Here is a 15,078-nt window from a genome sequence, read left to right on the forward strand (position 1 = left end):
CCACAGATGCTCAAGTCCCTTACATAAAATGGGGTAATAGTTGCATAACCTACACACATCCTCCCATATTCTTTAAATCATCTCTAGATTACTTATAGTACCTAACACAATATAAATGCTATGTAACTAGTTGCTAGACTGCATTTTCAAAATTTCTATTACTATTATTATTTGACACGGGGTATCACTCTGTCACCAAAGCTGGAGTGCAGTGGTGCAATCAAGGCTCACTGCAGCCTCGACATTCCCAGGCTCTGGTGATGCTCCCACCTCAGCCTCCTGAGTAGCTGAGACTATAGGTGTGCACCACCAAGCCTGGCTAATTTTTGTAGTTTTTGTAAAGACAGGGTCTCACCATGTTGCCAAGTCTGGTCTCAAACATCTGGGCTCAAGTGATCCATCCATCTAAGTGCTGGGATTACAGGCACGAGCTACTGCACCTGGCCAAAAATTCGTATTATTTTTAAACTGTTGCACTCTTACTTTTTATTGTGTGTGTGTGTTTTTTTTTCCTCGAGAGTATTTTTCCATCTGCAGTTTGTTGAATCCAAGGACACGAAACCGTGGATACAAAGGGATGACTGTATTCGTGGATCCTTAGAGACACCTGGACTGAAGGTCAAGAACATATGCTCTGCACTACCTAAAAAAGAATTATCAAGCCTACATGGGGAAACAGGCTATCTTCTTTCATTCCCTCTTTGTTTTCTTCAACTCTACTGCACAACAAGCTACTGCCATCAAAGACAGTCACAGATTCATTCTTGGAAAGGTAACCTTACAGAGACAACAAGTACTGCTTTACTTCCACCCCACTGCCACATGAATAATAGATGACCTTATCATCAACATAAACATAAATACAAATCTTAAAAAGCCTTATAAACCAACCACAAGGAAATGATTAAATACACTATGGTTCATACACCTGAAATATTAATCATTAAAAACGTTAACAAACTAGCTATGGCACAGAAAATGTGAATGATATTTAGATTATTTTTTTTTTTTTTTTTTTTTTTTTTTTTTGAGACAGGGTTGCCCAGGCTAAAGTGAAACAGTGTGATCATGGCTCACTGCAGCCTCGAACTCCTGGGTTCAAGCAATCCTCCCATGTCAGCCTGCAGAGTAAGTGGGACTACAGGTGTGCACCACCACACCATGCTAATTTTGTTTATTTTTCTTTTTCATAGAGACAGGGTTTCATTATGTTGCCCAGGTTGGTCTTGAACTCCTAGTCTCAAGTGATCCTCCTGCTTCTGCCTCCCAAAGTGTTGGATTACAGGCATGAGCCACCGCACCCAGCCCAGATTTTAAAACATACATAAATTTATATCTACATATAAAATACAGTTAAAACTATGTTTTAAACAAAATCAAACCAAAATCTAAAATTTATTTCCAAACGTAAATTGAGCAAAATGTGTAATTAAGTACCAACAGCATTTTTTCCTACTTCTCCAAATTTCCTAAATTTAAAAAATAAATTTTAAAAACGAAAAAAGCAACAACTGAATGCTATAACATTTTATTCAAAGACAATTTAAGTAATAATTTATGGATTTCCCCCCATTCTTAGCTCTTAAACTACTTCCAAAAGGACTAAGCAACATATTGAACATAGGGATTAAAAATAAAAACAATCCATTTAAGAAATGAATGATAGGCCAGGTGCAGTGGCTCACGCCTGTAATCCCAGCACTTTGGGAGGCCAAGGAGGGAGGATCACTTGAGGCCAGGAGCTTGAGACCAGCCTGGGCAACATAGCTAAACCCTGTCTCTACAAAAATAAAAAATAATAATAAAATAAATTAGCCAGATGTGATGGTGGATGCCTATAGTTCCACCTACTCAGGAAGCTAAGTTGGGAGGATCTCCTGAGCCCAGGAGTTCAAGGTTGCAGTGACCTATGATCGTGCCACTGCACTCCAGTCTGGGCAACAGAGGGAGACCCTGTCTCTTTAAAAAATGAGAAAACAAAAAGAAAAAAAAGAACGATGGATAACTTATCTTGTAAAATTTTTTTCTCACTGCACACCAATATTGTCTTAATTTTCCTAAATCAAGTATTCCAAAGATTACTCAAAAGCTTTCAGAACAAATTAAACTGACATTAATAATGTTATCTACATTATACACAACTATATTATCTTTTCAAGTAATGAAGAACTCTTCAAGTAATGGAGAACTCCCAAAAAAAAAATTTCAAGAGACTAACAAATTATCACAGAACAACCCAAACTGATAAATGGGATCTACATTTCAATGCAACTGTAACAATTCTAATAACATTAAGAACAAAGAAAGTTAGTCTTACTATTCTAGATAGTACTTTAATATTTGAGAGCCTTTAAAAACATACATTACAATTATATGAGGAAATGTTCCTAGAGGATAGCACCCCACAGCTATCTATATAAAAAGAAACCCACCTTGGCACTAATTCGAAGAGCCCTGTTTTCTTCACAAATATGCTAACTAAAAATTTTAAGATCAAGGACAAAAGGATAGGTTCATTAAAACTAAACAACAGATATAACTTCCAATCTTGCCAAGTATATTTTTAAAAGCAGAGATTTTCTGAATCTGATATAACCCTCATATAAAATGAAACTACAGGCTGGGCACGGTGGCTCACACTTAGCATAATTCCAGACTTTGGGAGACCGAGGCAGACGGATCACTTGAGTTCAGGAGTTCGAGTTCGAGACCAGCCTAGACAACATGGTGAAACCTCATCTCTACCCAAAATACAAAAATCAGCTGGGCGTGGTGGCGCTCGCCTGTAATCCCAGCTACTCAGGAGGCAGGAGAATCGCTTGAACCTGGGAGGCGCAGACTGCAGTGAGCTGAGATCACACCACTGCACTCCAGCCTGGGGAACAAAGCGAGACTCCATTTAAATTTAAAAACAAGGACAGACAAACAAAAAACTACAATAGTAATTTCCAGACAAAATAAACGATACAGGTTTAGCACCCCAATAAGAAAATCTAAAACTTTTTGGACATGGACATGACGCTCAAAAAAGTCACGCTAAAAAGAAATGCTCATTGGAGCATTTCTGATTTCAGATTTTTGAATTAGGGATGCTGAACTGGTAAGTATAAAGTAAATATTACAAAATCCGGAAAAATATACCTGAAATCCAAAATACTTCTGGTCCTATGGATCTTGGAAAAGGGATACTCGATCTGTAGAGCATGCTTTCCCTACTCCCTCAGGCCCTAGTCATTTAAACAATCTGCAAAGTGATAGTTTTTTTCCTACAAGTGTAACGAAACTTTTGGGGTGTTCTCTCAAGATATAATCAACACATGTATCCCAGGTGAAAAGAAACAGCCGGGTGCATTGGCTCATGCCTGTAATCCTAGCACTCTGGAAGGCCGAGGCGGGCGGACTGCTTGTGCTCAGGAGTTCGAGACCAGCCTGGGCAACATGGAGAAACCCCGTCTCTACCAAAAATAGAAAAAAAATAGCCGGGCGTGGCGGCGCCCGCCTGTGGTCCCAGCTACTCAGGAGACTGAGGTGGGAAGATCGCTTGACCCCAGAAGGCGGAGGTTGCAGTGAGCTGAGATGGCGCCACTGCACTCCAACCCCGGCGAAACAGACCCTGTCTTTAAAAAAAAAAAAAAAAAAATTAAAAACAAGAAAGAAAAGAAAAAAGAAACTGAGGCGGCATGTCAACCTTGAAAGACAATTATTTAGGAATTCAGGCCCTGCCTCTAGGGGCGTGTCCTCGGGGTCCTGGCGGCCGCCATTTTAGAGCTGAGGAACCCGCTCTCAGGAAGGGCACTCGTAATGGAGAAGAGCCAGCGTTCCGCCGGCCCGGAGGTGCCAGAGGCCTAGATGGGAGAGAAAGGCCTGCTTGCCAGCATGGCAAGGCCCATCTATCACCAGACGTGCCCCAGGACACAGAGCAGAGTGTCCAGCTTTGTCGCATTCTCTCCGGAGTCGCTTCTCATGCCAAATCACGGCTCTGCCACTTGCCGGTTATGTGAACAGTCGCGGAACTTAAGCCGCCATTTCCTTATCTGTAAACTGAGGGTCCGTTTTCCGCCATCAGATTAGCAAAAAGAAATAATAATATCCAGTTTGGTCCAAGGCATATTGAAACCCATTGTGTGCCGTAGCAGCTCTGCCAGGAGTGGATAATGAGCAAAACTTGGCATTACCTACAGAGATTTTTAAAGTATATATCCTTTTTCCCGGCAGTTTCACTTCTAGACACTAGTTATAGAGAAATAAGTACACATATGCAAAAAAAGTCATTTCTGAAGATGTTTAATGCCATATTGTTTGCATGCTAGAGAAACACTGGGGGGAATGTAGATTAACAGGAAACTGGTTAAGTAAATGCTGCTACATCCAATCTGGGTTATTAACATCCATCCAAGAATGAGCTACATCTAGGTATTTTTTGTTTGTTTGTTTTTTAATACAAGACATTAAGTTTAAAAAGGAGAACATTACGTATTATATAATCTTACTCAAACACAGGCACACAAGACCTAATACTAGTTAATGTCACGTGCACTATTCCTTTTAGATATTTTGGAGCCTATTATGTACCACACATTGTTTTGGATATTGGAAAATCAACAGTAATTAAAATCCCAGCCTTCTAGTAATGGAAGACCAAAAGAAAATGCAAATAATCAAATTCAGGCTGGATGTGGTGGCCAAAGCCTGTAATCCCAGAACTTTGAGAGGCCACAGTGGGAGGACTGTTTGAGACCAGGAGTCCAAGACCAGCCTAGGCAACATGAGACCCCCATCTCTGAAAAAAAGAAAGAAAATAAGAAAATTAGTGTGCACACTGGCACAATCCTATAATCTCAGCTTTTTACAAAGGCGGCTGAGGTGGGAGGATCACTTGAGCCCAAGAGTTGGAGACTGCAGTGAACTATGACTGCCTCACTGCACTCCAGCCTGGGCAACATAGCAAGATCCTGTCTCTTAAAAAAGAAAAGAAAAGAAAAAGGAAAATGAAGCAAAATGAGAAAATAATGACAGGAGTATGTAGATCAACATAAAAATAAATGTAGGGGAAAAACTAGAAGGCACGGAATGTAGGGAGACTACGAAGGGGATCTTTTTTTATGGAAATAACAATACCTTCCTTAATAAAGGATTAAATGAGATAAAACCTGGAGAGTTCCTAGCGCAGAGCCTGGTGTTTGAGACTTCAGTGTCTAGAGTCTGACTTGCCTAGGTTCAAATGTGGACTCTGTCATTTCCTATGTCTTGGAGACTTCATTTAAACTTCTCAATTCCTCAGTTTCCTTGTCTATAATGGAAATGTGATGTCATACCACCTCTTAAGAGTTGTAAGGATTTAGTAATTTTTAGATGTAAAGTACCTGGAACAGTGCCTGGCTCATATTAAGCATTGTAGGTGTAGTATCTCTTATTATTATCACCATCTCTTATTATCATTATCATTACCTGAGGCAGAGCTTTGAAGCCATACTTGCTGACCCTCAGGTAGTTCGTTCCTTCAGCATCTCCAGCTGATATTTGCCCAGCACTTCACGGCTTAAAAATTCAAGGAGTCTATGCCTCATTCAAACTTTTCAGCTCACCTAAAATGATAACCACTTCATTTTTTAAAAACCTTACCGGGGTGAAACGAACCATTTTAAATTGAACATTTAGTGGCATTTAGTGCATTCACAGTCTTGTGCAGCCACTAACCCTAATTCCAAAACATTTCCATTACTCCAAAGTAAAACTCCTTGCCCATTAAGCAGTTTCATCCCCATCTCCCAAACCTCTGATGACCACCAAGCTATGGATTTTTCTACTGTGGATATTTCACAGAAATGGACTCATGTATTATGTGGCCTTTTGTGGTTTTCTTTCACTTGGCATATTTTCAAGGTTCATCCACACTGTAACATGTATTAGTACTTTATTCCTTTTCATGGCTGAATAATATTCCACTGTAAGTTTATACCACATTTTGTTTATCCATTCATCTGTTGACAGACATTTCAGCTGTTTCAATTTTTGGGTATCATGAATAGTGGTGCTAGAAACCTGTGTGTTACATGCTGGATTGCCTATCCCCTACTTTGGGTACCTCTGGTTTGGTGGTAGGAGAGTTAAGAGTGGTAGGAGAGTTAAGAATGCTGCAGTTATTAGGAAAGGTCTCCAAAAAGGAACAAGAGGAAGGAATGAGTCTGAAATGGTCTGAAGAAGAACAGATATTCCATGATGTCAGATCAAACAGAGGAGGAGAATAATGGGGGGTGTCACAGGTGAGGGAAAAGGATCAGCAGCGGAAGGCTAACACTGAAACTTTCCTGGGTAATAGAATGTTCTTCTTAATTTGAGATGTGCTTACATGGGTGCATGCATATATATTTACATATATATGTTAAAATGTATGTATGTATGTAAAAGTTGTATTTGTATTTATACATATATACATGTTTATAATATACATATATACATGTTTATAATATGTATATACATATATACATAAAATGTGTATATATGTAAAAATTGGTGTGTATTTTTGTACACAGTTATACCTCAATAAAAAATTTTGAAAGATGAAAAAAAAAAGACATTATTTAAGGGGGGGATGCTACACTATCAACCAGATTTGTGACAAGTAGGGTTATAGGACATTCACAACTCCTCTCACACCCCATTAGCACCCTAAACACTTTTTTAAATATAGAAACTCAACAACTTGAAAGTAGACACAAAACCATCCCCAAGATCCAAGCCAGGGACCAATGGATCTCACTCTCACTTTTTCTTTCTTCACATACACCCCTTACATTTACAACGTGCTTTACTCTTTACAAAGACCCCTTTACCTACATTACCTCTTGTATCTTTTCAAATAATCTGTAAGGTCAGTGAGGGTGATATTTTTAAATTTTTTTTTTTTTTGACAAAAGAAAATAGGCTCAGGCCAAGAATCTTGCTAGTGGTGGAACCAGACCTAGAAACCAAGTCTCCTGCATTCAATTCTGCAACTCCTTCTACTATACACAATACTACCCCTTCTGTAATATAGTAAAGCCTTCTAGAAAACATTTGGCTGGGTTCCAAGACAGCTGTCCCAGACTGAATAAGACTCTATATAGCAAACAGTGTAAATAGTGAGGGTTTAATGCAATTACTGGCATGGAGGCATACATCTTTTTTTTTAAGTGAAGAATTAGTTGGTTTTAAAGTAAATCAACATGGTGTGTGAACGGTGGGGGAAACAAGCAGAACGTTCTTCTAAAAAGAAGTCAAAATGAAGTACTGTTGATGTGCACATTTCGCAATAGCGAATAGAGGTAGTGGTCATCAATACAGGAAGGAGAAAAAAAAGACAACAAAGAGTGGACAATTAAGAAACTACATAATGTTTTATTTTTGGGAACTGAAATGAGGAATTTCTCCTGATCCCACACCAAAATAACTTGAGATTGAGAACACTAGTTTATAAAATACCAAGAAGTAGGAGAGAATTTTATTTAGCCATGAAAAGGAATGCCTGTCAAAACTGCTGGCTCTGAAAGATAGGGGATCAGAAATCCAAAGCCCCATTTTTAGATCACCTATTGGTGCTATGCAGTTTAAATTAGCTGATTATTTTACCCTTTCAATTTTTCTATCTGTAAAATCAAGTAACACTTTACCCAAACTATTTTCTAATGACCTTGGAAGGAAGAAATGATGTCTAGAAAGGTAATGATCAATATTTTACTTCCATCAGCCACTGAAAAAAGTATTTCTCAAGCATCTACGTGCACAGTACTAAGCTAAAGTGCAAAGAAAGCACTGGTCTTTATAATCTAGATGAATAAAGCACAGAGAAATACAAAATAATAATTATGTGACAAAATTGAGATATCTCAGAGAAAAAGTTTTCACACGAGCTGGGTTGAACACAGCAGTCAGAAAGAATGAAATTGCATTTAATCAGGATAGAAGACAAAAAGAGTAGTTATAAAGTTTAGGTAGGCAGAGAAGAGGCAAGTTGGTTGCTATGTCCTTTGGGCTCCCAAAACACAGCACTCATTTGTTACTGCACTGAAAACACTGTACAGTAGTTTATTTGTTGTTGCCACTTAAACTATAAATTCCTCAAGGACAAAGACCTTGTTTGATTCATTTTTCTATTCCTCCTCCCTTGCATAGGGTCTGGCATACAGAAGATAAATATTTTTTGAAAGGCAATGTTAACACAGATGTCCCTATTTAAATTACTACATCTTAACCTACACTATTTGTCCACATCATTTACTTATTTATTGTCTCTCAACTCCAAAACTACCCTCCCAGACTCTATGTTGTTATGGCTGAGACTGCAACCATGTTTCACCAACTCCTTTGCCAGCTGGGATCTCATTAGGCTTTGCCAATAGCAGTAGTAAGTGAAGACTGGAACACAGGAAGATGGGAGAAGGGACAACCTTCCAGTTCCTGTCAGTAGCAACTGCAGTCCCTGACCCTGGCAGTTAGCAAATGGTTCCAGTCTCCAGGTTTTTGTGGTTCTCCCAGAACCAGCAGTAACACATGCCTTCATAAGTACTAGCAGCAACTGCACAATGCTGACCTACTCAAAAGTCCACCACCCGGTCCATAGAACCTCTTCTCTGAGCTCTTAGGTTCTGATTACTGTAATGTTCCCCCCTCCCCCGCTTTTGTTTTTTTTTTTTTTTTTTACATTCATCTAACCAACTCCCTATATTAAATCCTTTCTGTTGAAATTCCTACTGAAGTCGCCATTTCCTCTATTGTACCCTAGTACATTGTAAAACACAATAATTCTAACTGCTCTCAGATATCTTGCTGCTTCACTGAAGGGAAAGTAAACAAAATTTGGGTTATTTTATAAAAACTATTTCATAGAGGATAACTTGAAACCCTCTAAATTTGCTTCTGTTAAGCTGCAGCATAAAAATCACTTTTTGTGATTTAAACTACTACACTGTTTAAATGAGAGAGAAAATGAGAAATAATTTTACAAGTGCAAGTTATTCCAAACAGATGCACTCACCTCTGTTAATATAGTACATATCCTAGAAATAATGTGAAATGATAAAATTGTTCTGCTATTCCCCAGTGGTCCCAGTTCTCACATCCTCTGATACTGTGGCATGAGATCCTGATTTTTTTTTTGAGGCGGAGTCTCGCTCTGTCACCCAGGTTGGAGTGCAGTGGCATGATCTCAGCTCACTGCAACCTCCATCTCCTGGGTTCCAGCGATTCTCCTGCCTCAGCCTCCTGAGTAGCTGAGATTACAGGCATATGCCACTATGCCTGGCTAATTTTTGTATTTTTAGTAGAGACAGGGTTTCACAAAGTTGGTCAGGCTGGTCTCCAACACCTGACCTCGTGATCCACCTACTTCGGCCTCCCAAGGGATCCAGATTCTTAAATTTAAAGGCACTCCCCTTCGAATGCTCCTCCCCCCCCCCCCCCCCCCCCCCCCCCCCCGCCCCAACTGCAAGGTCCCTAAATGCAAGCTAACTACTTCACGCAGTGCTCAAAGAAACGGTAATCTGCTCCAACACCAAAGCTTAGCTGAACTTATTGGTATGTTGTTGTGCCTTCCTGAGGGATTTTCAAGCATGATTTTTTTTTTTTTTTTTTTACTAAATGTGATTTTCATTCTATGCATCGACTTTAGAATCTAACCTTTTCATACAACTCCACTCTATAGCATAGAAAAAAAAGAAATCCCCCTTGCAGAAGAGGCCATAAGTAACATATCTTTTAAAAACAAATGACCAAAATGCTTACGTTTTTCATTTGGCTCGTTACTTCACTTAATAGTATGCCCTCATTAGCAAATTTAACCCAAGGTTAATTTCAAAAATAACTTCACCACTGTACTTAATACGGATAAACTGATTTTTTAAAATTATGATAAATGGCAAACAGGTTAATTCTCAAAATGAAATGGGAGAAGGTAAATTTAAGCAACAGAAATCTTAGAATTTTTAGCAATGTCTATAGCTCCTGAGCATCCAACAAGATATATAACTAAGCCCAATCACACCACTCTGCCTCAGCTGCCTAAAAACCGTAAAGCAAAGGAGAATTAAGAACATGGCCAGTTCTACCGGAGTTGCTCCACACAACACAAAACTGCGTAATGGGTCACCTAAACTCTTAGCACCTATAGGGACTCATCACCTAGCTCCTACCTGGCAACACACTAACACTAGCCTCTACTTAAATGCCAAGAGTCTCATGACCACAATCAAAATATTTATGTAAGACCAATCAAACTGCACTTCCCACAAGAAATACCAGAAGACCCAGTAGACACAATAGGCAGAAAGGGCAGAAGACCAGTGGGCAAACAGTCAGGATATGTGGACCTTTAAGGAATGGACTGTGTAAATGCTATAATACCACCTTTGTACCCCAAATTATATGGGCACCTACTCAGTATTAAATGCAAAGAAACAGTCAATAAGTTGCTATGACAGCTAAGATGTCAAATAAATGACTCAATCAAGAAATTAACCATTGTCTGATGACAATGTCTTCTACAGCGTGTGCAATAAATAACACGAATTAAAAATCAATTGTAGATCTGTGGGCAGAGTACATAATCTCATATTTTTCCTTTCTTAAAAGCTGCAAACTCTGATGCATTTTTAGTTTATCCAGAATTTAATAAATGAGTTATTACAAAACTATGAAGCGCTTTAAGTCATACTAGAAACACTGCCATAATTTTAATAAAGTGCGTTTTAATGTTAACTCATTTCTCTTGCTGGAAGAAATTATGCTTCTTTGCTAATGTATAGAAATGAAACTGTCACTGAAACATCTGGTTATATATTATTCATTGGGCATATATATCACCTTTACTCCAAAGTCTGCATAATATAAATACAAATCATGAATAAATCAAATCAGAGACACAGACGCGACACCACAAACTGTAGGTCAGTAATAAAATTCCAAACATGTTTGCTGACCTGGTCTATATTTCCATCCATTCAAATCTGGGAGCTTCACACAGGCAGAGAAAAACTCCAGATTCCCAGTATTTTTAAAGTCTGCATGGTCTACATTATGTTAGTGATTGTAACTGGAAAATTTTCTATGCAACACACTTTACGATAACTAGCTTATTTTTCAAATATTCAGACGGATTGGCCTGACTCGGGCAGGTTTTTCCATAAATCTGCCTCTACTATAATTAACCTTAAATGTGGATGCCACAAGGATACCTGAGGGAAATAACTACAATCCTTACAAAAAGTGAGAGACCATATTCGCTGTGCTACTCCTAGAAAAAGGAGTCTCATATAATAACTACCTATTATTTTACTAAAAAGTAGGTTAAGAGTACAATCAAGATTTTTAAAGATACTTGTTGATTGTGAAAAGTAGAAATTTCAGGGGAAAAAGGGAATAACCAAGAGTCATATTGCTGCTATTTAAATACTTTATAAATCAAAGGATCAAATTTCACTATAAGAAGCAAACTCTCACACCAACCTAAGTTATTAAAATATTCAACAACTGCACTTAATGCAAAACAGACAGATTAGCTACCAATTAGACTAAGTATTCCAACTGATCATCTTGGAACTACCAAAAGTAGATTATGTAATGCAAATCGCTCGTACATTCGTTTTAAACATATCCGCGGTTTAAAACAGTGAAACCATGCCTTAATTTTTTTAAATTAAAAAACAGCGTATTACTAAAATGCTGAATGCAAACCTATATCCTTTTCACGGCACCTCAAAGAAAACTGACATCTTCAAACCATTTTATAATGTAAAGTTACATTCTCTAAAACTTCCGACAGCCTCGAAAAAGATACCCAAAGGGGCTTCAAATAGATGGGTCTATAATTGGTCTTAGCGGGCAAATAACTGAAATAAACCTCCAAGTTTGAGATGAATTTTTACTAACACCATCTCTGAAAGCAAGAAGGCGACTTCTGCAGAAGGCAAACGATTCTGACTAGCAGGACGTGGGCTCCCGGCAACAGTGGGTACTAGGATCTCAGCATGAACGACAGGGTTCAAAACGCGAAGCTTCCCGCAGAAACTAACCAAGACACCCCCTCCCCCCACGACTCCTCCTGGGTAAGCTCGCGGCTTTAGAAAGCAGCAACAGATACTCCCGAGCAGGAGGCGGCACTCCAGGAATGTGTGAAGCAGAAGGGGTCACCCCGAGGAACCCCGACGTCAAGCAGCTCCTCTACACTGGAACCCCGACTCCGACCCCCCAAGAGGAAGGAGCGATATCTGCACAAAGTGCCCCTACCCCACCCCCACGATGCAGAGACACATCCCTGGCTGCGAGGGGGAAGCCCAGAGAAAAAACCCGCATTCCACTCCGTCCGCCTCCGGAGTAGGGCTGCAGAGAGGCTGGGGCCCCCGCCCCCGGAGGCAAGGGGGCCGCGCTACAGCTCCGGCCTCCGCGCGGAGGAAAGGGTAGCGAAAGGCTCGCGGCGAAGGAAGGAATCCCGGCGCTTCGCTGACTGGGTCCTCCGCAACCCATCTCCCTTCCCTCCCACGACCCTCGAAGACACGGGAACAATAAGAAGCCGCTTCCCCCGCCGTCTCCGCCCCAAGAGCGGCCGGGGGCGGCGGCGGCGCCATGTCCCCTCACACCCCCGCGGACACACACCCCCCCTACTCCGCGGTCCCCGTCAGTCGCCTGCAACGCGGCCGAGCAGACGCGCGTCCCGGCCCGCCGCTTCCGCGCCCTTCGCCTCCCCGCCCGCCCCACTCACCGGCTCCTGCCCCAGCCGGGGGCTCCGCTGGCCGCGGCCGGAGCAAGACTCGGGTATGAGCTGCCGCGGCCGCCGGCGCCGCCGCACAATATGGCGAGCCTCGGCTTCCGCAATGGAGCTCGGGAAATACAACAGGGGCCGCTCAATATTCATGAGAGACTGAGGGGAAGCCGGCTCGGCCGGCGCTGCGGGGAGGGCGGGAAGGAGCGAGCGAGCGAGGGGCGGAGGCGCGGGACGAGGACGTGCACGGCGCGGGGAGGCCCGCGGCGCGAGGGGAGGGTGCGCCGCCGCGTGTTGGCCTGGAGAACCAAAGCCACCGCCCCGCCCTGGGCTGGCCGGCCACGCCCCCCCGGCGCCCACCGCGGCCCGACGCAGCCCCCAGGCAACGTCCGGGTGACGGCGCCTCCACCTCGTGCTTAACCTTTGCTTAGGTTCTTGTGCCCTGGCTTCGGCCCACCCTTTACACTGCCCTGGCCGGCCTCTGAGGTTTGGACTCAGACTTCTTTCTCGTGAGTTCGTCCTCTTAAACCTATCCCACCGGCGGAAATCCTCATTAAGCTTTGGTCTGCAGAACTTCACATGAACTTCGGCACCCTTCCACTCTTATACAACAAACATAAACTTTTCATCCTTGCAGGATAAAACTGCAAGTGTAATTACTCCAGGGAAAATGACCTTCCACTCTAAACTTAGCTTAACATTCTGATTGTGGTCATCAGTTCTTGCTATTTACCTTGCTGCTGCTTTATCCTACCTCCTTGGCCCCTTCCGGTATTATCTTCTGAACTTGAGGATTTACGAAGTAATGGATTAATAGATGTAATCATTACCTAAAACACAGCCAGTCAGTCTCCAGTAAATTATCCGACATTTAATGCGTATAAATTATGAGCTGAAGTAACGAAGAATGGAAAGTTCCCTGATCTCAAGATGTACTATTGTTGAGATGTCATGTTCTATTGAGAAGATAGCCAACAATACCAGACCGTAAATCTGAAGGCACTTGAGGCATAAACCAATGGACTGCAGTGGGAATCGGACAAACTAGGTTCATAACCTCCAATGTGTGTCTATGTGACTTACGTAAATTGCATAGCTCATCTGCACTTGATTTTCTTCGTCTGCGAGATGGGAGAATTGTATTGAATCCTAGGTCCTTTCTAGTTCTTTGACGCTCTAAAACTCTCTATAAGCAATTCCAAATAAATGATATGAGTTTACACAGGAATTTGGAAAAGAAAAATATCAATTCCAGCTGGTGTGTTTGGGGATGATTTCCTGAGGAGCCGGGATTTAAGATGGTCCTTGACGCCTTGGATGGGTGGAAAGAAAGAGGACAGGTGTTAAATACAGCACATTATGTATGCTACCTAACAATCCATCAAAGGAAGCAAGCATTCTTTTTCAGTGGCTTGAAAACTTTTGCCTACTATCTATAACTTTAACAAGTGACAGTTATCTGACTCTACAAGCCCTTCAAGGTTAAACTCGTTGCCAATGGCGGGGGGGGGGGAGGCTGGGTGTGTGGCTCACGCCTGTAATCCCAGCACTTTGGGAGCCCAAGGCCAGCGGATCACTTGAGATCAGGAGTTCGAGACCAGCCTGGCCAATATGGTGAAACCCTATCTCTACTAAAAATACAAAAAAGTTAGCCAGGTGTGGTGTTGCGCGCCTGTAGTCCCAGCTACTCGGGAGTCTGAGGCAGGAGAATCTCTTGAACCTGGGGAGGAGAGGTTGCAGTGAGCCAAGATCGTGCCGTGGCACTCCAACCCAGGCATCGCAGCAAGACGCCATCTCAAAACAAAACAACAACAACAACAACAAAATCAAAATAATCAGAGATGCTCTGCTTCTCTCTTCTTGTGAAAGTCCACTTTCTAGAAACTGCAGTTGCGGGAGCATCTCCCTTCTTCCTTCACGAGGAGTACATGTGTAGTTCAATTAAAGCAAGACAGGATGTTCATAATTTAGAATTTTTGCTCTAATTAAAATGCTTTTGAAAATCATGATGTGTGGTTAGATTAAGCAATTCAATTGATGTTGAGAAAAGTGATCATTTGTAGAAAGCGCAGGAACTTTATGGATGAAAGTTAAATATAGTGCTTAAAAAAGACTCACAGGAGAATTAGTGGAAAAATGGAAAACTTATGGGATATCTGGATTAAATGTGATTAAAAAGCTAGACCGCAGGCTAACATCCTTAATATGAAAAACACTCCTGACAAATTAATGGAACTCATTTTATCTATTTTATCTCTTACTCAGAAACTTGGTACTGGATCTTCCCTGACTATATTAATCAGGAAAGGTTATGTTATGGTATAGTAACAAACATCTCCAAAATCTAC

The 15,078-nt window shown here is 41.3% G+C and overlaps 1 protein-coding gene across 2 annotated transcripts in view; it reads right to left on the reverse strand.

Annotated features, from left to right (window-relative positions):
* Nucleotides 1–13,057, reverse strand: part of RNF2 (ring finger protein 2) — a 55,345-nt gene extending 42,288 nt beyond the window's left edge. For both annotated transcript variants that reach the window (XM_025364559.1, XM_025364549.1), the window contains exon 1: nt 12,731–13,057. The gene's annotated coding sequence lies outside the window, so the exon portion shown is untranslated. The remainder of the gene's footprint in view (nt 1–12,730) is intronic.
* Between the last annotated feature and the right edge of the window lie 2,021 nt (nt 13,058–15,078).

The sequence above is a fragment of the Theropithecus gelada genome, chromosome 1, assembly GCF_003255815.1.
Source record: "Theropithecus gelada isolate Dixy chromosome 1, Tgel_1.0, whole genome shotgun sequence".
In the NCBI taxonomy this organism is placed as follows: Eukaryota; Metazoa; Chordata; class Mammalia; order Primates; family Cercopithecidae; genus Theropithecus; species Theropithecus gelada.